Source organism: Anolis carolinensis, chromosome 3 (genome assembly GCF_035594765.1).
Source record: "Anolis carolinensis isolate JA03-04 chromosome 3, rAnoCar3.1.pri, whole genome shotgun sequence".
In the NCBI taxonomy this organism is placed as follows: Eukaryota; Metazoa; Chordata; class Lepidosauria; order Squamata; family Dactyloidae; genus Anolis; species Anolis carolinensis.
In genome coordinates, this window is record NC_085843.1 from 166,507,538 (window position 1) to 166,533,019 (window position 25,482).

The 25,482-nt window shown below is 40.4% G+C and overlaps 1 protein-coding gene and 1 long non-coding RNA gene across 2 annotated transcripts in view; one reads left to right on the plus strand and one right to left on the minus strand.

Moving 5' to 3' along the window:
- Positions 1-25,482, plus strand: part of ank3 (ankyrin 3) — a 586,147-nt gene that overhangs the window by 17,216 nt on the left and 543,449 nt on the right. The gene's annotated exons all lie outside the window — the stretch shown is intronic.
- On the minus strand, positions 1,652-3,092 carry LOC134298022 (uncharacterized). Its single transcript, XR_010004995.1, has 2 exons — positions 2,990-3,092; positions 1,652-1,838 (listed from the first exon to the last, which is right to left on the minus strand). It is a non-coding gene; the product is annotated as an uncharacterized LOC134298022 (long non-coding RNA).

A 25,482-nucleotide genomic window follows, 5' to 3' on the forward strand; every position in this document is an offset into this window, starting at 1 on the left:
CTGTAAATTGTAATTTTTTTATGATTTATAAGAGTCTTTTAGACTTTATTGAAAAACCGCAAAACAGCGAATCCGCGAAAAGTGAACCGCAAAGTAGTGAGGGAACGCTGTACCATATTATTCAAATCTAATGCTCTCCCTAATTTTGGGAAGGTAATTTAGTCAAAAAAGGCGAGCATCAGAATTGAGTAAATACAGTAGATTCAAGTCTATGAATCAGGAACTTTATGGGTCTGTAGTTTTTTGTCATCAGTGAAAAATTGATGGATATTCCCCCTCCCTCCAGTGATTTGATGGGAATAGTATTGGAAATGTCTGTGCATGACAATATATTAATATTATTGCTGTTGTTATTTCATTTGTAATATACTATGTATTACATAATGAATGGTCCACTTAATATAGTTTCCCTCTGCCTTTAATCCCAACAGGAATCCTATAAGGTAAGTGATGGAAGTGAAAATTCACATAGTAAATTGCATGATCATGCACTTGTTTGAACTTGGGCCTTCTGGTTCTATTAAAACACTTCACTCTAAAGGTTCTCTTAGTTCACTTATAATTGATAAAAATGCTATGAAGGTCAAGAAATAGAAGAAAAAATGTGACACTGCATCTATTACACATAGTTGAAATAGTTTGCAATAGTTTGAAAATTAGATGCACAGATTTGGGGAGGTGAAATATGGCAGGTGAAATGTGGCAACCCCAGGATTATGTGTGCAGCTGAAATAACTGTAGTGGAACCTTGACTTAAGAGCACCCCAACTTAAAAGCATTTGAGTTGAGAGCTGTCACTCAGCCCGTTTTTTGCTTTGACATGCAAGCAAAGTTTTGGGTTAAGAGCTGGTGCCAGAGGGAGCAATGTCCAAACGCATCTCTCTCTATGAACCACCGCAGAGATTAAGATCTTCAGAGAAGGCCCTGCCCTCGGCCTTCCACTGTCACAGGCGCAATTGGCAGGGACGAGAGACAGGGCCTTTTTAGTGATTGCCCCCTGGCTATGGAACTCCCTCCCTGGTGAGATTAGAGCAGCCCCATCCCTCCTATCCTTCAGAAAGATGAAAAAGACATGGCCGTGGGACCAAGCCTTTCAGGCAGTGCAATAATGGCAGCAATAGGAAATTTCACCCTGTTGACTGGAAACGGATTAATAAGCACTTCAATGGGAAAATTGCTTTGAGATAAGAGCAATTTGAGTTACAAGCTTGGTCATGGAACAGATTAAACTCTTAATTCAAGATATCACTGTATTTAAAAGGCCAAAAAAGAGAGAAAAGAATGGGCGAGGTTGTTTTGAAGTAATTCTGCATACCACCTTGATGTTAGGAAATATTTATGTCTAACTTTTCCTCTCTGAACTTTTCAAACTGCATTCATGGGGAAAAGGGTAGGATATAAATAAAACAAGTAAGTAAATAAATAAATAAAAGTTCTGTTATTATAAGGTTAGCTCTATACAGCCAGGCCAGAGGGAGATCTGCCAAAGACAGCTTCATGTATCAGCTATGAAAATTTTTAAATTAATTGCTAAGAATTCCATAAAAGAAAGCTGTAATCACTGATTTAAGGACAATATAAGATATGGCAGGACTCAGCTGAGACAGAATAGAGCAGTCACTAAAGAAATGAGAAATGTATGACTAAACAGTCATTCTCTGAAATCTTTTATTCTCCTTTCCAAAAACCGAGTAACTCTTTTGATCATAGTCAACAGACATCTCCACTTTGTCCTCTTCAGCTTAATGGCCATTCAGTAAGGCAATATCTCACCAAGGGTTGGTAAGTTTATAAATCCCATTTTTTGCAAACTGCACATCAGCACCAGCTCTTTACAGCTGCTTACATGCGGAAACAGAAAATAAAAACATCATTGTTGCAACTGTGGTAAGAACCAGCATGGCGTAGGGGTTTGAGTATTGGACTAGCGGTCAGTGAGATGTAAGGTTCAAATCATCACTCAACCATGAAAACCACTGAGTGAACTTGGGGAGTTATGTTCTTGCAATCTAAGTGGAAGCCAAGGGCTAACCTCCTCTGAATAAATCTATCTGAGACAAAATGTAAGATCTTCTCCATAAGTCAGAGTTCACTTGAAGACACTTAAGAACAACAGAGCAACCATGGCAGTCAGTTATGCCAGCATTTTTGGGGGGAAATTACAAGAACGTAAAATGCTTTTTGAAATGCCATTGGCAACCTCTCCCGGGCAGTGAGAGCCTGGGCAAAGTTATCCATGCACTGGTGACATCCCCTCTTGCTCTTTCCCTGGGGATATATTTCAGTCAACTGACAGATCGAATATTTCATTAGTCTAAAAAAAAAAATGACCTACTCCCCTTTTAGCAAAAGATTTTAGAAACTAACTTCAATTTGTAATAACGGTTGCTTTGTTTATATTTTAATTGCTTTTTCTTTTATATCTGACATTTTACTCTGGTTGTCGAGGATGAAACAGTTAAACGTTTTCATTTATAGAAACTTCACTAGATATTGCTATGGTACTTTATTCTAACTGCAATTACCATAGTAATATCTTGCCATTTCTATAAATGCATTTTTTTACATTTATAGAAACATGACTACATATTGCTATGATAATTGCAGCTATTTTAAAATTATTTAATATAATTACAGTTATTTTTAGTGTTAGTGTCATTGGATTTGCAATAATGATTTTGTTTATTAAGTTTCCTAAAGATAAAATCTACTGATTATTTCCAAACATTACCTTCTATTCCAGTGGTTCTCAACCTGTGGGTCCCCAGTTGTTTTGAGCTACAACTCCCAGAAATCCCAGCCAGTTTACCTGCTGTTAGCATTTCTGGGAGTTGAAGGCCAAAACATCTGGGGACCCACAAATTGAGAACCATTGTTCTATTCTTTAAAAAGTCCATTTGTTGTAGTTGACTGGCCATACTTGTTTTGACTAGTCTGATGTCAACTCTACCTTATGAGCCCAAATACAATGTTTTCCAATGGTACTCACACACACATCCATGAGTAATGTAACCCTATGAAGATATTACAATTTGGTTTGTGGAACCTGCAGTGAGGAAGCAGTTTTCCCTCTGAGCCCAACCCACTATATGTCCATATTTACACTTTAGATGTCATAATAGAATAGGGCCTTCCAGAACCTGACTCAAGGATTCTAGAAACTGGTGCCTCAATGACTAACATATCAGCTAACTAACAAGATAGGTTCTGTAGGTTTGTTCTTAAGTTGAATTTGTATGTAAATTGGAAGAGGTGCACTTGGGTCAGTGTAGCTCCTGGAGCTACACTGACCCAAGTGCACCTCTTCCAATTTACATACAAATTCAGCTTAAGAACAAACCTACAGAACCTATCTTGTTTATAACTTGGGGACTGCTTGTAATGGTAATGATAATGAATGAATATATATATATATATATATATATATATATATATATATATATAGAGAGAGAGAGAGAGAGAGAGAGAGAGAGAGAGAGAGAGAGGCACTTTGGATAGTATAGGGAAGGGTTAACACCCCTGTGGTGTTAGCTGTGCTGTTTGTGCCCCTGTTCAGAAGATTTCACCTCACTTTCTGTCCCTGTGAGAATTGGATTTTGGAAAATGTGGCTTGTTGTGGAAACAAGGATTGGTGAGACAGCTTCAGTGGAAAGACCTTTCCCCCATGATGACTCCCTTCCAAGGGGTAGATTTCTCTTATTTCCTGTTGTCTCACCCCCATTCTTAACTAGGAGTTCTGCGTAAGTTGGATGTTTGTAACACGGGGACTGCCTATACTATGATCATTGCATGTATTTTAATATTACAATTATAGAGATAATACAGAATATTCAACTGTGATCTCCCATTTTTAATTATTCTATTTTTTGTAGTTATAACAGCTAGCGGTCCTTAACCTTGTCACCCCATATTCCATTTGTAACTCACTTTACTAAAGAACTATCTTTAGGAGTGTATGGGTGTAGTTGATCAGATTCCAATTGTATACTCCTGATTAATCCTGTGATCACTGCTACTCATTCATGCTTCTGAGGTGATAATCGATTTTATGAAAGGAACAGATGATGTACGAATAGAGCTGCTTCAATCTATAGAGACAGAATCTATTCTAGTTCTAAATAAAATTGGTCAACAAAATAATGGCCTATCCATTAGAGATGTTCAATATATATTCTAGTCGCCAAGAAAAGGGGATGTCAAGGTCATTACATTAATTTCCTGTGCAAGCAACATTAGGTCCGAAATTCTACAATAAAGTCTTTGATCATATATTGACCAAGAGATGCCAGATATTTACTTGGGTTCAGGAAAGGAAGAGGGACAAGGGATCCTATTGCAAACTTACGTTGGATAATGGAACGCACCAAAGAATTTCAAAAGAAAGCCAGCTTCTGCTTTATAGATTACTAGCTTGGGGACCCGTCGGTGCCCGGGTTATTAGAAGAAGACATGGTTTGTTTTGGGATGTTAAGTAATATCACTGAAGTTTGGTCCAAATCTGTCATTGGCTGGGTTTAGTGCTTTTTGGATAAGGGGGAACTACAACTCCCAGTTTCCCGGGGCAATCACCCCCAAACCGTGCCAGTATTTGCAGTTGGCCACATTGGGTCTGTGTGCCAAATTTAGTCCAGATCTGTCATCGGCTGGGTTCAGGGCTCTCTGGATAAGGTTGAACTACAACTCCCAGATCCCAGGTCAACCACCCCCAAAGCAGTCCTGTATGCACAGTTGGCCATGTTGGTTCTGTGTGCCAAGTTTGGTCCATATCTGACATCAGCTGGGTTCAGTGCTTTTGGGATGCAGGTGAAGTATAACTCCCAAAATCAAGGTCCATTCCTACTAACCTCTACAAGTATGATTAGTTGGTTATGGGGCTTCACTGTGCCAAGTTTGATTGTCCATTGTCAGTGGGGGTCACAGTATCAGTGATGGTACTGCAAGTCCCATTATCCATGGCAAGTTTGGTCCAGATCCATCATTGGTTGGGTTAATAGTGCTTTCTGGATGTCATTTGGGTGGGGGCAGAATGGTGTTTGTGGAGGACACTGGCAGGGTTTGGGCTACATGTTCATGGTGCTCACTATAACCTGCATATCAGTGGAGGGAGGGCCACTGGTGTCTCCTGCTCAGTGGGAACTATAGCTGTTTGTGGAGGTGGGAGCATGTCTGTGTAAGTGGATACCTCATCCACATCCACATTTTTCACTTTTTTATGTGTATAGATAACAAAGCCTTTGAATGTGTGGTCATGAGAAACCATAGATTGCTTTGAAAGAAATAACTGTGCTACAATATTTGATCATCTTCATGCATAACCTATACTCAGGACTAGAGGCTGCTGTTAGAACAGAATATAGAAGTGGAATGGTTTCCAGTTGGCAAGGGGACCAGAAAAGGGTACATTTTATCTCCCTATTTGTTTAAATTGTATGCTAAACATACCATATGTAAAGCAGGATTAGACCCAGAGGAAAGAGGGCTGCAGATTGGAAGAAGGAACACAAACAGTTTTAGATGTGTAGATGATACCCTGCTACTAGCAGGAAATACCAAAGATTGGGAATGGTTACTGAAGAAAGTAAAGAAAGAAAATGCAAAGGCAAGTTTACTTGAACATTAAGAAAACAGATATAATGACTACAGATGATGATATTGAATGGAGACTGCAGTCAAAAATATAGACAATTAGAACTTGGAAGGGCATTAGAAGAAAATGCAGTGTAGAAATGTATCATTGTATACTAAAGTTAGGATTGCCCATACCATCATATTTCCCATTTCTATAAATGGTTGTGAAAGATAGACAGTGAAGCTGATAGGAAGAAAATCAATTAATTTGAAATGTGGTGCTGAATAAGTATTCCATGGGTGTTGTAGACTTTTTTTAAAAAACCAATAAATGGGCCCTAGAGCAATTCAAGCTTGAACTCTCCATGGAAACTAAGATGACTAAATTGAGATTGTTGTATTTTGGCCATATCATGAGAAGACACATTAGAAAATATGCTAATGCTTGATAAGGTAGAAGGCAGTAGGAAAAGAGAAAGGCCATATTCCAGATGGAGAGACTTAATCAAGGAAGCCATGGCCTGAGCAGGTCTGTTGATGATAGTTTGACTTTGAGGCCTTTTATTTATGGGGTCTCCATAAGTTGAAGTCGACTTCATGGCAGTTAACAACAAGAAAGATTATACACTTAAGGAAATGAGATTTATAGTATATAATTTGGCAGCCATTTGCTAATTCTCATTTTACCTAGACTTATCTTTGTTGTTTATTTGTTCTCTTTTTAAAACTTAAATTGCTTTGGGAGTCTTTATGGGGGTCAGTGCGCTGTGAGAAAAATATCACTAGATGGTGCTATAATCTTTTATATAAAGATATAAAAACAACAGGAAAATAAGATGTTCACTTGAAAATATATAGAATCCTGATATTTTCTTACTCCTCTCAGTCCTTGAACATGGCTAGACCTTTCCAGTAGCTTCTTCAGATAAAATTGCACCCCGTATCCCTCATTTGGATGCATAAACTTCCCTTTTTTGTTTTTAAAAAAACAGATGTCGTAGAGATTATGGACAGTAATCATTTTTCTCTGGTGATTTTTGGTCTTCCAGCCCAGCCCCTGAAACAGCAGGAGAGTAGACATGATATGCAGTATAGCTTGAAATTTATCATAGTGGGTTTCTCCAAAATAAACTCAGTTTTTTAAAGCTGTCTCCATAAATAAAAAACCAAGCCATGCACCTAAACGAATAGTGGTGATCAATTTCTAGATAAAGTGAGTGTGTTCTTTCATGTATCTGTGTCTGTAAAATCTCTTGCAAGTTAAAGAGAGAAAATAAATATATTCTGGAGCTAGGAAACTATATGGTGTGTTCAAGGCCACCATATAAATGTATTGTCGAAGGCTTTCATGACCAGAATCAATGGGTTGCTTTGAGTTTTTTTGGGCTCTGTGGTCATGTTCCAGAAAGCATTCTCTCCTGATGTTTCATCCACATATATGGCAGGCATCCTTAGAGGTTGTGAGGTATCACAACCTCTGAGGATGCCTGCCATAGATGTGAGTGAAATGTCAGGAGATAATGCTTCTGGAACATGACCATACAGCCCGAAAAACTCAAAGCAACCCAGCATATAAATATTGGGCCAGATTTTATATTTAATTAGAAAACTACAGAGTCAATATAGTGTAGTGGTTTTAGTGTTGGGTGATGAGGCTGAAGAACGGGATTTGAATTCCTATTCAGCTATGTAAATCTATTGGGTGACCTTGGGTAAGTCGTATTCTTGGCTTCAGAGAAACTCTGAACAAATCTTGCCAAAAAGATCCATTATGGGTTCACCTTAGGATCACTGTAAGTCAGAAATGTCTTAAAGGTACATAGCGAGAAAACTCTGCACCCCTCTTGTACATTCCTAGCTTAGAATCAAGAGAGCAGGTAACTATTATTCATTTGACATCAGTAATAACATACTGATTGCAGCAGAAATGTTGATTTGTACAGAGTGTTATCTGATCTCTGAGTCAGAATGGCTGGACTGAGTTGCTGTCCCAGTTCTCATTCATACTTGGCCAGGATCCTTCTTCATCAGGTTTTCATGCTCTTCACCTCATCTATGAAGGGATATGTGACCTAGGCATTCACTCCACGCGGGGGTTCAGTTTGGATGATATGATATAACAAGTGAAGATGAAACAGGAATTTGTGTGGCTATTTCGTGCATATAGACTTTCATAACACATTATGTCAGCATTTGCCTGCTCATTTCAGGTACAAAACAGGGCTCTAATCATGTGACAGAAGGTGGACAGGCTTTTGAAATGTGTGAATATAAAGCTTTGCTTCTGTTTAAATCATCTTATGAAGTACTGTAATATTCCTGCTTTTACTCATTAGTCTTAATACACAGTTTACTTGTGAATGCTAAGGACTCTGAAGTGTGACTTTGGAGTCCTATGGAGGGATAGTCAATACTCCATAAGACAGGAGCAGAATTCAAAATAATCTTAAGAGATTAGAGTGATGGGCCAAAACTAACAAAATGAAGTTCAATAGGGACAAAAGCAAGATGCTCCATTTAGGCAGAAAAAAATGAAATGCGAAAATAAATGGAGAACACCTGGCTCAACAGCAGTACATGTGAAAAAGAGACCTTGTGGACAACAAGGTAAACATGAGCCAACAACGTTATGTGGCAGCTAAAAAAGCCAATGGGATTTTAGCCTGCATAAATAGAAATCTAGTGTCAAGATCCTCTATTCTGCCTTGGTCAGACCACACCTCAAATACTGTGTCCAATTCTGGTCACGCAATTTAAAAGGGATGTAGACAAGCTGGAATGTGTCCAGAGGAATGCGAGTAAAATTATCAAGGGTCTGGAGAACAAGTCCTATGAGGAACGACTTAAAGAGCTGGGCATGTTTAGCCTGCAGAAGAGAAGGCTGAGAGGAGACATGAAGGCCATGCATAAAGGGAAGTCATAGGGAGGAGAGAGCAAGCTTCTGCTGCCCTGGAGATTAGAACTCGGAATAATGGCTTCAAACTTCAGGAAAGGAGATTCCACCTGAACATTAGGAAGAACTTCCGCACTGTGAGAGCTGTTTAGCAGTGGAACTCTCTGCCCTGGAGTGTGGTGGAAGCTCCTCCTTTGGAGGCTTTTAAACAGAGGCTGGATGGCCATTGGTTGGGGGTACTCTGAATGCAATTTTTCTGCTTCTTGACAGGGGGTTGGACTGGATGGCTCATGAGGTTTCTTCCAACTCTATGATTCTGTGTTTCTGTGACTTATGTTTCAAAGTATTCGTTTGGCACAGGGGTACAACACAGACTGCTTTCTCTTCTAAATCAAACTGTTAATCCCAAATAGAATACACCCAGGGAGATTTATCACACTGTTGACTTACCAAATTTCCATTGATTTAATGGCCCTAATGTAGGTGTGACTAGCCAAATTGGATTAAGTAGCATTTGATCTTATCTGTCTCTATTTGTACTTGTCACAATTTGTCATCCTTCTGATTACCATCATTTTTAGATTTATCTTATATGTGTTAAATCATTTAGATAGTAAAGTTTAGTTGAAGCTGTTTAGACTATTTCTACTGCTTAGTGTTGAGTAGTTTAAATCTATATATAGTCATTCAAATGAGTCTTTTTATCTGGAGGTTTTTCCTCAGAAGCTGAATTACCATCTGTCAGAAATGTTTTGATTGTGTCTTCCTGTATGGAAGGCGGTTGGACTGGATGGTCCTTTCGGACTCTTCCAATTCTGAGACTCTATGAAAACAGCCAGAGATTATCATAACCCTGCCTAAATGTTATGATGATTCAAAATGATTCTTTATTCCTGCCATCTTACTTGAAGGCTAGAAGGAGAGATGTGGGAATGAAGTTTGAATTCTATAATTTAAACTTTACTTCTCACACTTAAGGAAGCATTACTTGGGGCCCAGACACATATAAGTATTACAAAATCGACTAGGTTAGCGAATTTCTTCTCTCACATGGAGAAGGCAGAAAGAGAATGTTGTAAGACCACTGTTGCCTCCTGGATTGAAATTTCATCCTCTGATAGATATAGTTTCAGGAAACGAGGCTGTCTCCTGTCATCTAGCATACATAACTCTTCTCCTGATTTGAACTCCCGACCAAATGTTCTAGGCATAGCTCTGTTATCGGTGTTGGACGGATCCAAATCAGACTCCCGGCAACTCCATGATGTAAAACCAAAAGTGTTGCATCTATTATGTAACAAACGAGAAAGCCTTTGGGAAAGGCAGCTGGTGCCAGATTTCCCATTATTGCCCAGAGGGACATTTCAAAGTCATACCAATATGACTACAGCAGAGAAAAGCAACATAATTCCGAGGAACTAGGAAGAAGAAAACGTGTGCATGTCTGCACACATGCCACACACTTGAGAAAATGTGGGACTACCATAGAAAGTTTCCCATTGTATTTCATTTAAATATATTTAGGACTGAGCTCTGAGGTAGGTGGGAAGAGAATGATAAATTATTCTTCAAGTCCAAAGGAGAGATGGTTTTACATAAAACAGACTGGCACTGCCATGTCTCTTTCTCAACACACTCTTCTCCTTTTGTTTAAAATATGCATTAAATGATGAATAGGAGCACCAGTAAATATACATGGGTCACTTTTTCTATTAATCAAAGGGTGGGACTTCACTGATCAACTATAAAGCTCACTATGGAGCTCTGTGACTATTTCTCTTTAGCTCAGTAGTTCTCAACCTTCCTAATGCTGCGACCCCTTGATGCAGTTCCTCATGTTGTAGTAACCCCCAACCATAACATTATTTTTGTTGCTACTTCATAACTGTAATTATGCTACTGTTATGAATCGTAATGTAAATATTTGATATGCAGGATGTATTTCGATTCACTGGATCAAATTTCGCACAAATAGCTGATAGCTCAAATTTGAATACTAGTGGGGTTGGGGGGGGGGATGAATTTGTCATTTGGGAGTTGTAGTTGCTGGGATGTATAGTTCATCTACAATCAAGAGCATTCTGAACTTCACCAACAATGGAATTGAACCAGACTTGGCACACAGAACCCCCATGACCAACAGAAAATACTGGAAGGGTTTGGTGGGCCTTGACCTTGAGTTTGGGAGTTGTAGTTCACCTACATCCAGAGAGCACTGTGGACTCAAACAATGATGGATCTGGACCAGACTTGGCACAAATACCCAATATGCCCAAATTTGAACACTGGTGGAGCACACAACTCCCTTGTTATGCAAGTTCCACTGGCTGCCAGTCTGCTACCGAGCACAATTCAAAGTGCTGTCCTTAGTCTATAAAGCCCTAAATGGTTCCAGCCCAGTTTGCCTGTCCGAACGTATTTCCCCCCATGAAGCACTTCAGAGCTTAAGATCGTCTGTGGAGGCCCTGTTCTCAGTCCCACCTCCTTTGCAAGCGTGGCTGGTGGGGATGAGAGACAGGGTCTTCTCAGTGGTGGCCCCTCAACTGTGGAACTCCCTCCCCAGTGATGTTAAATCAGCCCCCTCCTTTCTAGACTTCACAAGAAAAGTAAAAACTTGGCTCTGGGATCAGGCTTTTGGTGATTAGTACAGTGCAATAACAGACATGGAAATACAGATAATTGATGACGGAACGGCCTTGGACTATGATTTTTGGATGATGTGATTTTAATATTGAATGTAATGTTTTAAATGTTTATTATGTATTAATTTTAAATTTAATTGATTTTAAGTCTCTGTTTGTATGTATCTTAAGGCATCTAATGGTTGCCATATGTAAGCCACCTTGAGTCTCCTTCAGGGTAGAGAAAAGCAGGGTAGAAATATGATAAATGAATGAATAAATAATTGAGGAAAATAGACCTTTACACTGAGCCCCGGTGGCGAAGTGCGTTAAAGTGCTGAGCTGCTGAACTTGCTGACCAAAAGGTTCAAACCCCGGGAGCGGCCGCTGTTAGCTCCAGCTCCTGCCAACCTAGCAGTTCGAAAACATGCCAGTGTGAGTAGATCAATAGGTACCGCTCTGGCGGGAAGGTAACGACGCTCCATGCAGTCATGCCGGCCACATGATCTTGGAGGTGTCTACAGACAATGCCGGCTCTTCGGCTTAGAAATGGAGATGAGCACCAACCCCCAGAGTCAGACATGACTGGACATAACGTCAGGGGAAAAACATTACCTTTAGACCTTTACAATTTGGAGTTGTAGCTGCTGGGATTTATAATTCACCTATGATCAAAGAGCCCTTTGAACCTCACCAATGATTGAATTGGACCAAACTTCCCACACAGAACCTCCATGACCAACAGAAAATACAGAGGAGTCCCAGACATGGGAACCAGGGGCAGCTAATGACTCTGAACAAAGGATGCCCCCAGGCAGGAAGAAGCCAGGAGATGAAACTATTCAATGCTAATTTAGATGATTAACTACAACATTCACACTGGCCTCCAACTGACAAAGAGTTCTTCTCTCACCCTGGACTTTCCACAGATATATATAAACCTTCCTTGCTTAAGTTTCTCCATACCTCACAACCTCTGAGGATGCCTGCCACAGATGCGAAACATCAGGAGAGAATACTTCTAGAACATGGCCATACAGCCTGGAAAACATACAACAACCCAGAAAATACTGATTTTCGGTGACCCCTCTGAACCTCCCTCGCAACCCCCCTGCCCAGGAATTCCGACCCCCAGGTTGAGAAACGCTGTGTTATAGTAACAAAATTTTCACTAAATATACTTTAGAAACACTTTAGAAATGAAGCGCCGGTATCCCTCAGTTTTATAATGACCTTTGATCTATTTTCAATGACTTGACCAAGTTGTGTTTCTATGGCTGAGTAGGGATTCAAAACCTAGTCTTTGGAATCATAGTCCAATGTTCAAACAACACCGCCATTCTAGCTCCGATCCTTTTATTAACATGAAAACACATTTTCCAGAGCATGATGTTCAAACTGCATGACATCACTAGGCTCAAGCCATTGATATCTAACTCTTTTTCTGGAGGGATTATTTTTAATAGGGCTATTTCTTGATTGTGAAATTTCTCCATTGGAATTCTGAAGGTAAATGTTCAAGCTGCAGATTGGACCCAAAGTCTTCCTTGCCAGTAGCTTTAAATACTACTGTAATATTTCAGGCTTACCCAAACAGATCTGCGAGTTGATATAGCGAAGGTTCATAGTGGTGAAGAGTAACCATAGCAACACGGTACAACTACACATTTTTTTCTATGGCAACCTGGCCTCGAAGGAATACTAATGAGTGTCCATGGCAACAGGAAGTGGAAGTGATGATGTCTGGAGACGAAAATATTTCATGTATCATTTATAAAGGGAAAAGGGCTTCCTAATTGTACACATTTAATTCATAGATATCCCTGCCTTAGAAGCAAACCAGATAAAATGTATAAATCCATTGTGAGATGTTAAGCGGTGCTTTTATGTAAAACAAAACCCCATAGTAATATAGCTTATTGCTATACTAAATGGGGCTTTTTCGAATTTAATAAAGACAAATCTATCGGTGTAGCACATCAGAATGAATTTTGCATGTTCCAACAGCTACAGTTGCTAAACGAAAGGCAAATGGTAAGAGATGCCCAAAGTGACAATCTTTGCTGTTCTAATCTTCACAAAACTATGTATTTGATGCTTCTCCACCATATGGAGCCCCTGGTGGAACAGTGGGTCAAACCACTGAGCTGCTAAACTTGTTGACCGAAAGGTCGGTGGTTCAAATAGGGTGAGCTCCTGCTGTTAGCCCCAGCTTCTGCCAACCTAGCAGTTCAAAAACATGCGCTCTGGCAGGATGGTAATGGCACTGCATGTAGTCATGCCGGCCACATGACCTTGGAGGTGTCTACGGACAATGCCGGCTCTTCGGCTTAGAAATGGAGATGAGCACCCTCAGAGTTGGAAATGACCAGACAATGTCAGGGGAAAACCTTTACTGTTACCTACAACCATATTAAGTTTGGAGAAAGTTGCATTCTGGACATGTAATTTCCTATCAGGAAATTATCAAGAGTCAGGACGGTGTATTGGGGTTTGATGGGAAATTCAGTAGGCCAGGGCTTGAGTTCGAGTATGGAAATCTACTGGGTAACCCTGAACAAACCAGACTTTCTCAACTTTACAATTACCTCTAATCAAATCTCCCATAGAAAACCCCAGAAGTGAGAAGGCAGAGGAGGAGGAGGAAGAAAAGGAGGAAAAGGAGAAGGAGAAAACAACTTTAGGGATCATGGGTGGAGATGAAAGAGAAGATTCATCCATCATTTTACCTATAGAGACAAAGGTCTTGCTGCATTGGTAACATTTATGAACTAAGTATCTACAAAAGTTTGCATGTCAACAAGCAATATGATATGAAGTCCAGTGCACTGTCCATAGAACAGAATGGAAGCCCAATGCAATCTAGATTCTCAAGACAATTTGGTAAGATTCCCCAATGAACTAAACAATAAATAAGTGGGAATTCCAGACAGGAAACCATCAAGGCCAGCTAACACCTCCCAACAAAGGATTCCCCCATACAGGAAACAGCCAGGCTTTGAAGCTGCAAGGCCATTAAATGCTAATCAAGCTGTCTAATTGCAACATTCCCACTTGCCTGAAACAGACAAAGAGTTCTTTCTCCCAACCTGGACATTCCACAGATATACAAACCCCACTTGCCTTGTTTCCAACAGACCTCATAACCTCTGAGGATGCCCGCCATAAATGTGAGCAAAACATCAGGAGATAATGCTTCTGTAACATAGCCATACAGTCTGGAAAACTCACAGCAATCCATTGATTCTGGCCATGAAAGCCTTTGACAACACATTAAACAATGAAACTCCTTCAGCATAATCTGATACAATACTGTGGGGTAGTAATTGCTAATACTTCAACTACATTGGAGGAAGACATCACCCTATGAAACAGAAGTCATATGGATAAGCAATTCAAATGAGAAGCATCCATACAATGGGTCTGTGTAACACATTGCTTCTGACTGTCGTGTTGTCTACATTTGCTCTCTTACAACATCAATCATGCTGGCTGTATATCTGATGGAGATTTAATCCACTGGAGATAGAAATAAAAAGCTATTTCTCAGAGAAAAGCATACCTCACCAGAAATGCTAAATGTATCACCATAACTCATTTACAAGGTCTAACACAGGCATGAGCAAACTAAGGCCCGGGGGCCAGGTGTGGTGCTCTGGGTACTTACCTCAGGCCCTCCTCATTTTGCCTGCCTTCTTGGCGTAAGGCCACAGCAGACCACCACATCCTTGTGCAGAAAAAGTGGGGGGAGGAAGGCACACAGCAGCTGAGTGCCCTTTGGAGCACTGTCAGCCTCCATATGTCTCGCCTTTCTCCTGGCACAAGTACGGTGTGAGCAACCCTGTCCTCATGCTAGGAGGACAGCTTGAGGAAGGCATGCAGCAGTTGAGAGCCCTCTGGAATGCTCTTGGACGTTGCCAGTCTTGCCCTCCTCCCAGTATAATGCTGAGAGGACAACCTGAAGATCGAGGGAGGAGTATTGGAGAGGGGGATTGGGGCAGTTGCATGTCTCGTTTTGCTCCCGGCATAAGGATGGGGTGAGCAACCCCATCCTTGTGCCAGGAGGACAACCTGAGGATGATCCACCCCCTCCTGGTCCTGCCCTTTCCCAGGCTTTCCCCCTCCAAGGTCCATCCCACCCAGTATGTGCCTGGCCACCCTCTTTCCCAGCTTCGCCCTCCTGGCCGGCTCAGAATGCAGCCCCAAGGCAAAAAAGCTTGCCCAAGCCTGGCCTAACATGTACTTTGCTGTTGTTGTGTGCCTTCAAATCATTTCCAACCCATTGCAACCCTATCACGGGACTTTCTAGACAAGATTGGTTCAGAAGACATTTGCCATTGCCTTCTTCTAAAGCGAATAGTGTGTGATTTGCCCAAAGTCAAATAGTGGATTTCATGGCTAGAAAGGGCTTCAAACCCTGGCCTCCAGAGTTGCAGTCAAATAACCAAACAACTGAACCACTCTGGTTCCTTAACATGTAACAGGCATTATAAAATAGCTTTAAATTGAAGAGGTCTAACCCAAACGCTTCTGTCTATCATTTATGTTACCTTTTTTCCCAGAAGTTTAAAGGATGGTTCAACTGTATAAGTATCCCCATTCCACTGCCATCTTTTTCGCAACCATATAAGACAGCTTATAGCAAGAGTGCCTAAGACAGCTAAAGCAGTGTTTCTCAATCTGGGGGTCAGAACCCCTTGGGGGGGGGGGTTGCCGGGGGGGGGGCATAAGAGGGGTCACCAAAGACCAGTATTTCTTGTTGGTCATGGGGGTTCTGTGTGGGAAGTTTGGCCCAATTTGGTCGTTGGTGGAGTTCAAGGGGCTCTTTGATTACAGGTGAACTATAAATCCCAGCAACTACAACTCCCAAATGTCAGTGTCCATTTTTCCCAAACTCCACCAGTGTTCACATTTGGGCATATTGAGTATTTGTACCAAGTTTGGCCCAGATCCATCACTGTTTGATTCCACAGTGCTCTCTGGAATCAAACTCAAGGTCAATGCCCACCAAACCCTTCCAGTATTTTCAGTTGATCCTGGGGGCTCTGTGTGCCAAGTTTGGTTTAGTTTCATTGCTGGTGGAGTTCTGAATGCTTTTTGATTGTACATGAACTATAAATCCCAGCAACTGCAACTCCCAAATGACAAAGTCATCCTCCCACCAACCCCACCAGTATTCAAATTTGGGCATATCAGGTATTTGTGCCAAATTTGATCCAATGAATGAAAATACATCCTCTATTTACATTACCATTCAGCCCTCAATATCAGCTTTTCTTTTTTTTTTTAGTTACAGCCACCATTTTAGAAATGAGTTGGAAAGGATTGCACAAGGGTCACATGGCGAGAGTATAGTCACAGGTCTAATACTGCCTTCTGGTGAAATATACAGTAGCATTTTGGTACGCGTGTATTTTATACTGCATTCAACAGTGCTGGCGGGCCACACATTATATGGCCTTATATGTGAATCAAAACATACCAGCAGAATTAACATGCAAAGACCAGGAAGGGAGAATAATTTGAGTTATCATAAAAAGAGAAACACAGAAGATATTAGTATGTAATATATATGCTCCTAATGGCCCAAAAACAAATTTTGTGGAAAAGATGTCAGAACTAATTTACGGATTAGAAGTTGATGAACTGATAACAATGGGAGATTTCAAGGGGGTTATGGACAATTTAATGGATAGAAACAAACAAAATGGAGGAAAGAAAGAAAAAGGAATTGGAAAACTGCCTAAAACATTCATAAACCTACTATTACAACTTGAAAGATGCTTGGAGAACTCACCATCAGAAAGATCACCATAAGAGCTGGTCAAGAATCAATATGATCTGGCTATCAGATACAGTGGTAATGAAAGTAAGTAAGATTAAAATCTTACCAAGAGAGGATTCTGACCACTGTCCCATAGAAATGATAATAAAACAAATAGAATGTATACATCGAGATTAAATGATAATTTATTAAAATTTGACATGAATATCCAAAAAAAAAAAAAACCCCAAGGAAATCTTAAAAGACTTTTTCGGCTTGAACGACATACCTGAAACACCAATAGGGACCATATGGGATGCCAGTGAAGTGGTAATGAGTTGACATCTAATACAACAAAAGGCACACAAAAACAAACTGTACAATGAAGGTGCAGACAGCAATAGTGGAAATAGAAGAGAAATTTAAAAAGAACTCGAGAGATATAAAACAGGAGCTAGAATTACTAAAGAATCACATATTGTTGATTTTATGACAAAGATTGTGATCCGATGGAAATTTGAACATGGGCCGCAATTGGCCCATGGACCAGACTTTGGTCATGCCTGCCGTAGGGTCTCAGTAAGTTAGAAATAGGTTTAAGGCACACAACAGTAGTAGTAACAACAAATTTGGGACCCCTAGCAAATTCTGGTTTTACTTCACTTGTCTTCTTGGCTATCTCCATACCATATGTAGATTGTATGGAAAGTACTGTTGCCAGATGTTCGAAATGGCAAATAAAGGCAGTCAAAATTCATGATCACAGGGTTGACAATTGGAAAGTAGTTACTAGCATGTTTGTATTCTACCTAAATATGAAATATTACTTTCAGTTAAGCTTGTCTTGTAGTTCTCTGCAAAATGAACACATACATAAACTACATAATACAGACATTTCTGTCTTTATGAAGGGCACACATCCCACAATATGAATGGGTTGGGAATCATGAATCTATATAAAAGGAAAAGCTTTCAATCCTCAAATAGGGAATCCCTGCCAGTCCTGTAAGAGACAAGTTTTTGATTTTCAGATGAGAGATACCATTTATAAGGAATCTCTGGCAATTCTAATGGGAAGTTTTTAGTTTATGCTATTAATTGTGTCATTGCAAAATTTCAGTTGCCTTTTTTAGTCCAGATAAAAGGATGAACAGTGTTCAGACTTTTATTTAACCAAACAATACTCTTAACTCTTGAAATCACAGTGGTAGGGAGCAGCTTTACCCAAAGACACATACAGTAGGCCTGCCTATTTTGCAGGCTCATAATGTGCATGTTCAATTATACATGGACCCTCTCTGTGGATGAAGGAAAGGACAGTAAGGAACCAGGTTGCCTTTGCTGAGCTTTCAAAAGCAGCTCCCTCCCTTGGTGCTAAATCCAGTGTGATGCCCAGCTACATAGAGCCATAAACCTCTATCTGCCAGGAAAGGAGTTTGTCTCCTCCTGCTGAGAGAAGCATAGCCAAGCTTCCATCGCTTCTCTTGGCAGAGAAAGGACTACATGGAGTCCTCATAAGTCAATGAGCAACTTGAAGCACATACACACATTTCATTAAAAAGGTGCCCCCAGGTACAACTTAGGTTACAGGGTCACTTCAGGAGTTTCTGCCAAAGTTCTCCAATCGATAAAATGATTTAAAATCCTGGACTATTAAAGTTTAAAGTAGCCTTTCTCTAACCCAGCACCCTCCAGGCATTGTATTACAACTCCTATTATACATACCTTCCTAAGAGTTTGAGGTTAGAGAAATCATTCTGTTAAAGAATGGCTGTGTGCTTATATAATTTGCATCCTTTCTTTCTCCCAGCATGGCATTCAAAGTTTTAAAATCAAAATCAAAATTTGAAAAGCCCCTCAGTACAAAAAGTTAAAGCACAATTTTAAGAAATGCAACTTAAAAATAAGTTTAAAACAACATGAAAGGATGCTTTAAACATAATAAAATTAAAATATCCCTCCACTACCACCACCCTTTTTTTTCATGTCAGGAGCAAGTTGAGAAACTGCAAGTCGCTTCTGGTGAGAGAGAATTGGCCATCTGCAAGGATGTTGCCCAGGGGACGCCTGGGTGTTTTGGTGTTTTTACCATCCCTGTGGGAGGCTTCTCTCATGTCCCTGCATAAAGCTGGACCTGATAGAGGGAGCTCATCTATGCTTTCCCCGGGCTGGATTCAAACCAGCATCCTTCAGGTCAGCAACCCAACCTTCAAGTCAGCAGTCCTGCCAGTACAAGGGTTTAACCCACTGCACCACCGGGGGCTCCACCACCACCCCATTAAAAGCCTTATCTGCTATAACATGCTAAAAAGCAAAACATTTCCTTAAATAAAAAGTTCTTTACTTGCAGGTGGAAAGATAGCAGAAAAGTGTCCAGTTGGACTTTCTGGGGATCTCCCTTCCTCACATAAACAAAAGAATGGGTTTTTAGTGCGTGGGTAGAGAAAGGTTTCTTTTTGGGTTTTTTTTTTTGCAGCTGTCATGGATAAATAGGATCACAGGCAAAAGGATCTGTCCCTGGCGAATGCAAGCTATGCCAAATGGGCCGGGACAGAGAAACAACTCATTGAGTTGAAGATAAGCCACAGAGGTTTATTAAGTTCAGTTGAACAGGATGTGAGTACAAGGAGATGCTTCAAAAGTACAAGCATAACATACAGAGAGAAGCATGATTTTTTATAAACATGACAACTATTCAAAACTCCTGCTTTCCTCTCTAACTGGCCAAGGGAGAGGCCAGTCTGGATCTGTGCCCTGATTGGCTGAGGGTACTGCTGACGTTGTGGCCTCCAGGTGGAGATTGCCTTTTGCGGAAAAATTGTGGTATGGGATTTGCCATCCCAGAGCCAATCAACTATTGGGACAATCCACTGGGAGAGGGCATTCTTCATGGAAACAACAGTCAAAGAGATGATAATGTGTCCTTGATAGACTCAACAGTCCAATTCCAAACCTTAACAAACATGTGAGTTCCAGGAGACAAAAGGTGATGATCCTGGCAATCAAGGATTGGGATTGTAATAAAAAGGTTAAACAAATGTACGTTTTTTGAAACTCTTTTTCTGCGGTCAGTAATCTCTCAGCCCAAGATGGGCCCTTAGTTAGACAAATATTTACAGGCTTATTTGGTCTGACACAGAAACCACCTATCTCTTTGCATGTATGTACAATAGATCATGATGATTGTTCTGGCTGGGAATGGCCAGAGGGATTTGCCCAACCTTTCCTGCCCAGGAAATGTCACAGTGGGGCTACAAAAAGTAATGACACCTGGGTTTTGCTTTGCTACACTTTATCAAGAAATATATACATGTTATATGTTGGAATAGATACAATGTAAATAATGATAAAAAGTAGACAGAAGGTTACAATAAAAAAGATACATTTTATTATAGGGTTGAAACAATAAAGTCTTTGTGGGGTAGCCGCTGCTGCTGGTCTGCTCTCAACCTCTGATGCTTCAAAATAGTGGAAGTTTAGAAAAGTTCTGGAATTTTTTTAAAAATTATGAAGCCCTTGGGAAACTATATATTTATTAAGGTACGGTTATCATGTTTCGACAACAACTGAATCAAAGAGGATCTGATGGAGTGGTTCATTATCTTCCCGTTACTCACTTGGTCAAATCAGAAAGGCCCTTTAGATATATGTACATCTTTATGTAAAAGATGTTCAGAAAGTATTTTTGTTCTAGTGAAATGTGGGTGAGAACAGCCACTAAAACAGACTTTTAAGAAATCTATAAGTGAGAAGGAGGAGGCAAACAGCATGGTGTCCTTGCTTGTTTTTAACCGACATGCAATCACTTTCAACACATTCTGCTCCCAAAAAAGGATCTTGGAATAAGCACACCTCTCAGCTATTTTATGTTTCTTTGAATCCAACCTGTATATTTCCTGTTTTTGTTTCAAGCTGAGCTGTGAGGCCTGGTAGTTCATGAGCACTATGCATGGATATGCATGCATGTGTCAGGGTACACTTTTCTTAATGTTTGTGTTTTTCTTCATCCATCCATTCTTATATGTGTGTGGGATTTTTCTGATAATGATTTTTATGTTTGTATTTCATTTAAAGATATACATTTTGAGTTGTTTATTTCCATTCATATTATTTCAAACCAGAAAAAGTGGAGGAATTGCAGTGGATCCCCACTTTATATATACATCAATTGCTTATGAGGATAACATCACTGTCAGAAGTGAAATGATATCTATCACTGGAAGCTGACCTGAATAAGAAGCAGGTGATGATATATTATTATAATCTATATATTGGTTGTCATCCCCCCACAGCGAAGCTTGTGAACCAGACAGACCTCTTTGGTGGAGGGTGGATGGCAACCTGCAGCTTCAGGAAGCCAAGTAGCAATGATTTCAGTTGCCAAACAGCTCCCACAAAATTCTTATGAACCAACAAACTTGGGAGGGGTAGATGGTGAAAGTTGAGGGGGTGCTTTTGTGCCTTCCCAAAACTGTAGGGAGCAGAGAAGTAGTGATCTCAGTCACAGAATCATAGAATCATAGATTTGGAAGAGCCATCCAGTCCAACACCCTGCCAAGAAGCACACATTCAAAGCACCCCTGAAGATGGCCACCCCATCTGTCATCAACCACCCCCATCAAAGTCTTCTGCTTAGTAGACTTTGATAGGTGGTGTTTGGTGACTGAAATCACAGCACCCCTCCATATCTGCCAACTGGACAAGGAAGCCTCACTCTGTTCCTGGAGATAGTCAGGGTTTTCTCACATTTGTGTGGATTCTTTACCACTAACCCAACCTCCATGAATGTGGAGGGCTGACTCTAAAAGTAAGTAAGTAATTTCTAGCACCTATTGTAATTGGCAACCACATCTTTGAATGAAAAGTCTATGGATTTGTTCACACTGATGTTGGATGTGTCGGGGTGACATTTGAAGATAAGGGGTTTTTGAAAAAGCAAAATAAAAGAAAGCTACCAAGAGAAATTGAGGGGAAACGAATTGTAACCTAGATGCAGCAGTCTGAAACCTGCTGAGAGGGATAATTTTCCACATTCTGAAATAAGCCAGTGCTTCAAGCCTAGTCTCTTTTGTTCTCTGATCTCTTTGGTTCTGCATTCATATTTATGTGAATGCTTTGGAGTCCAGCTGTGCTGTTGATTAGAAATCTAGCTTTAATAGTTTCTAGCTGTTGGCTGCTATCTGCTTCCTACTCTGACCAGTGTGTGTTTATGTGCCTTCAAGTTGCCTGTTGATTTACAGTGAATCTATAAATTTCATACAGTTTTCTTAGATAAGGAATACTCAAAGATGATTTTGCCAGTTCCTTCCACTGCCATATAGCCTACAGCATCTGGTAAAGGTAAAGGTTTCCTCTTGACATTAAGTCTAGTCATGTCTTACTCTGGGAGTTGGTGCTCATCTCCATTTCTAATCTGAAGAGCCGGCGTTGTTCATAGACATCTCCAAGGTCATGTGGCCAGCATGACTGCCAGGAGCACCGTTACCTTCCTGCCAGAGCGGTATCTATTGATCTACTCATATTTGCATGTTTTTGAACTGCTAGGTTGGCAGAAGCGGGGCCTAACAGCGGGAGCTCACCTCGCTCCCCGGATTCGAACTGCCGACCTTTCAGTCAGCAAGTTCAGCATCTCAGCGGTTTAATCTGCTGCACCACCGGGAGCTCCACAACATCTGGTATTTGTTCGCTATTTCCTGTCTAAGTATTGACCAGAGCTGAACCTGCTTAGCTTCCAAGAACAGATGGCATCCGGTGCACTAGTGTATTTAGGCAGTACTCATCTCTAAATAATTGTGATTTCCTTGCAATAGGAGCGACAAAGTATATCCCTTTAGATATAATTGGACTGCAGCTCCCAGGATTCCTCACTATTGGCCAAGCTGCCTAGAACTGATGGGAGTTGCAGTATAACAATATCTGTAGGTTCCACATCACCCCCCCCCCCCCCACACACACACACACACACTTCTACACACTAATTTGGCTCAATTGATATTGGGAACATGTTTTCATCGTCACTCCCTTCTTGGTGTAGTACAGATACCTGCTTATTAAATTTCCATAGCAACTTAATAAGCAGGTATGTGTGCCAAACCAATTGTATATAGGGTAATAAATGAGGTGAGGTGAGTGAATATGCCTCTAAAAGTGATCTTCCTTAAGACATTTGTCTGTCACCTCCCAACACACCAGGGCTTCCAAGTTATGAAAAATGAATGAAAATGTTTGAAACATTAAATAAGACACTGGGTTGTTGTGCATTTTCTGAGCTGTATGGCCATGTTCCATAGCTAAGACAGTTAAAAAGCAATGCAAGACTCTTTAAAGATTGCAGTTCACCTGACTGGGAAAAAACCTGTCTGCTATAAGGAAAACTATTGAGACTTTAAAAGTGATGAATTGCTTTGGACACAACAGTAACTCAAAATGATAGCAAACAGCTGTAATTCTGAAAGTACTACGGGAGTTTTTCTTCCAGTGCGAATAATAGTTGGGGATGCATTCTTGTTAAAGAAGGCATTAAACTCTCTTTTCCTCTTGTGGTACTATTTACATATTTTATAATCATTTTAATTGTTTGGCTTTGGGTGACTGATTTTTTTAAAATGCTAACTTAATTCCTCATACCTCCCTTGAACAAAGTGATCTATATCCCCTGTGAAAGTGTTTTATGAGCAGGTCTAATCTAATATATGTTTGTGTTATTGCAATGCTGCGATGTCATTGGCCCTTCAGATGTTTTCACCTACAAATCCCCAAATCTTACTCAGCATTGCCAACTGTAATAGTTTGCGGAAGTTGTCCAAAATTCCTGAAGGGTCAAAGATTCCCTATCCCTTCCCTGCTGGTATCTATGCTATACAGCCTTGGATAGTTACCATCATGAGGAACAAAGGAGCCCAAATATACTGACTTGTTCAAAAAACAAGAACAACGGTGTTTCACACAACTCTCCCAACTTCTGGAGGGCCATACAATTTCTATTCTAGTGTTTACAGTTAAGCAGTGCTGAGGACTCAAAAGGCACTGGGGCGTTCTACAATAGAAGATAAATCTTTCTTGAACTTAGTTGTTACTGAACAGCAATACCTTTTTATGAAAACTGCCATAGGGGCTTCTTTTCTGGTGCAAAGAGCAGCTGAAGAGGCATTCTTGTAGCAATCCCATCAATGGGAAATAGGATCTGTGGGGGAGAAGCTTTACTCAAATTAATAATTAAATGCTTTCTGTTTCTCAGGGAGACTAGGACTGTTCTTGTAGTAACAACCAGATGTGTAGAAATTAAACCTGCCAGCAGTTCTCAAACAATTTTTCCCAGAGCGTCCCAACAAACTCAATTGAACACCACTGAGATATTTCAAATGTTTACTTCTTGGAGGTGGCCATTCCAGGAGGACCTCATCCTGTTCAAGAAAATGTCCTTCATAACAAAGGCTGAAGGTTGTGGCTCTAGAAATGTACAGCCTTACTGTAGTCCTGTGATGTCCTCATCAGAGTAGAGTTGGCCAAAGTTATCATTGACTGTCCTGAACTGTGGCTGAGTTTGAAAGAGCTGTGGCTGAGTTTGAAAGTAGCAGGCCTTTGACTCACATGTGAAGGATACGGGTCAAAGCAGGGGAGTCTCATTTTGAATATATGCAACTACCCTTTCTAGTGCCAAACAGTGAATCTCGAGATCTTCTGAAGATGCCACCCACAGATGCTAGAATACAACCATACAACCCAGAAACCACATAACACCCCAATCTAGAGAGTAGGGGCAATGGTATAACTCATATGCCAAGTCAAAATACGTGGTAATTTAAATATGTACTACGCCTTCCCTTTTCTCGTTGCCTCATGCTGTTTAAAATTGTGGAGCACAGCAGGGGAAGTTCGGCCCTTTTCTCCTGAATTTTGACCTCCTTCTAAAATTGTTCTCTTTGCAACAGTTCCTAGTTATAAAGAGACTTCCTTAGATTCATGAGTTCTGTTTAAATTTGCTATTTCTGCATGGGGTGGTTAGGGAAAAAGTAGCTTTAGCCTTCTTTATGTATTGGAGTCCAAATCTTGTCCAGTTTGTCAAATTGAAATAGAGCTTTTTTGTGTGTCTGATTTGACCCTGTGATGATTTAATAAGATGTTGGCACTGAATATATAACCTTGTGCATTTAGTTCACGGGCTTCCCCATGTAAGGCAAAAATGCTATTTTATTAATCACTGTTTTCAATATTTTCTGGCTAATTAATCCCTCTTTGTGCTCACGTACACCTGGATAGTGGTGATGGGGGTTCATATAGCTCTCCAGATGTTGTCGGACTTGACTGTGTTGTCCATCAACATGTGAAGGATGGCATGATTCCCACCTCTACTGTAATGGATTAGGAATTTTTTTTTTTTGTAATTGATTGGATTGATCCCCCAAGTGCATAACTTTAATAAATACCTATAATAGTTTCCATACAATCTCCAGGTCAAGAATGGTCCCTTTTATCTTAGGGGAAAAGGTAGCTGCAGTATAAGCAAGAACAAATCCCCAACCCCAGAGTAAGATGTACACAGTGCAAAAACGGAAATTGCCTACATCATGCAGTAAACAAACAACAAAATGGACTTAGCTGAGCCGATGAATTAAATAAAGATGATATGCATGGCT